We start from the raw sequence: 2,184 nt of genomic DNA, 5'->3' as shown, positions 1-2,184 counted from the left end.
TTGTCTTTTTTTGAGACAGGGTCTCCCTGTAGCCCCAGCTGTTCTGGAACTCACTATGTAGACCAGGCTGGCCTTGAACTCACAGATATCCGCCTGCCTCTGCCTCCCAAGTGCTGGGATTAAAGGTGTGCGCCACCACGCCCAGCTTATGTATTTTTGACACCAGATCTTGCTATATATCCCTAGCTGGTGTGGTAGCTGGCTGTGTAGCCCAGGATGATTCCAAAATTGGGACAATACTTCTGCCTCTGCCTCCCAACTGCTAGGATTCCTTATGCCTATCCATGATACACAACTAGAATATTTATGAAGATGGGGGATTGTGGGGGTGGGTTTTGTTCACTTCTGTATCCTCCAGCACCTAGATAGGTCTAGCCTATAGTGAGTGCTCAGATATTTGGGAAGGAATGAGTACTTAGGAGGAGCAGAACATCACTTGGGACACTTTTAATATTTTATTACATCTTTAATTTTTTTTTTTTTGGTCTTTTTGAAACCATCTCCCTGTAGCCCCAGCTGGCGTGGAACTCACTATGTAGACCAGGCTGGTCTTGAACTCAGAGTTCCACCTACCTCTGCCTCCCAAGTGCTGGAACTACAGACATGAGTCACCATGCCAGGCACATCTTTAATTATTAAAATTTTTTTGAGACAGTCTCACTACGCAGTCCTAGCTGGCCTAAAACTCCCTATGTAGATCAGGCTGGCCTCCAACTCAGAAATCACCTGCCCCTGCCTCCCAAGTGCAAGAATCAAAGGCATGAGCTACCATGCCCAGCTACCTTTCTATTTTTTCTATTTTATATATTTATTTATTATTCATTAATTCATTTGTGTGTGTGTGTGTGTGTGTGTGTCTGTCTGTCTGTCTGTCTGTCTTGTCTATGTATTCCTGTGGAGATCAGAGGACAATTTGTGGGTCAGTTCTCTTCTTCCGCCGTGTGGGAACCCAGGGATCAAACTCAAATGTCCAAGCTTGGCAACAAGTGTCTTTACCTGCTGAGCTGTCTTGCCAGCCTGGAACTACATGCATGATCTTGTTTGAGTTTTTTTGGGGGTTTCCCTGGCCCCAACTGGTCTGTAACTCTTAAGAACTTCTGCTACTTCCACATGCTAACTAACATTCTAAAGATGTGATGTGACAGATTACTGGGCTAGAGAGCAGTGTTTGTATATTAGCTGGGCATGGTGGCTCACACCTTTAATCCCAGCATTCAGGAGGCAGAGGCAGGTGGATCTCTGTGAGTTCAAGGCCAACCTGGTCTATATAGTGAGTTCTAGGCCAGCTGGGGCTACAGTACCCCCCTATCATGCATTTCTGAATGCTGGGATTAAACACATGTACCACCACACCCACCTTCAGTTACTTTAATACCAATTTTTTTTTTAAATCTTATATGTGGGGCTGAAGAGATGGCCTAGAGGTTAAGAGCATTGATTGCTCTTTCAGAGGACCTGAGTTTGATTCCCAGCACCCACATGGCAGCTAACAACTGCCCACAACTCCAGTTCCAGGGAATTTGACACCCTATTCTGACCTCCTCAGGCATTGCATGACATGGGTACACTTACATACAATCAAGCAATACACTCATACACATAAAAAAATTGATTAAAATTTAAATAAATAAAAGTTTTTTTAAAAAGTGTGTGCACACATGCATGCATGCATGCATACATGCAGACACATATGTGGCGGTCAGAGAACAACTCGCAAGAGTCATTCTCTACTTTCACTACATGGGGCCTGGGGATCAAACTCAGATGCCAGACTTGGCAGCAAGCATTTTTACCCACTGAGCTATCTTGCTGGATCTAATTATTTTTTATTGTATCTCCTATGTACAAAACTTGTGTTATTCCCACAAATGGAGGGGTTTCATCAAAGAGAGGTGAATCAGATGTATTCTCTGTTTCCCAGAAGTTTCATAGACTCCAATGATAACACAGCCTAGAAATAATATACTTTAGTTACATCACAGTAGGAAGGGGGTCAGGACAAGGGATCTCTGAGGTTTGAGGGCAGAGGGACTTTCTTAAAGAGGATGGGTTAAAGCCAGGCATGGTGGTGCACCCCTTTAATCCCAGCACTTGGGAGGCAGAGGCAGGCAGATCTCTGTGAGTTTGAGGCCAGCTTGGTCTACATAGCAAGTTCCAGGCTAGTTATGGCTACAGGGAGACCCT

Source organism: Nannospalax galili, unplaced genomic scaffold, assembly GCF_000622305.1.
Source record: "Nannospalax galili isolate Female #2095 unplaced genomic scaffold, S.galili_v1.0 scaffold221, whole genome shotgun sequence".
Taxonomy (NCBI): domain Eukaryota; kingdom Metazoa; phylum Chordata; class Mammalia; order Rodentia; family Spalacidae; genus Nannospalax; species Nannospalax galili.
Note: the sequence above shows the minus strand (reverse complement) of the source record.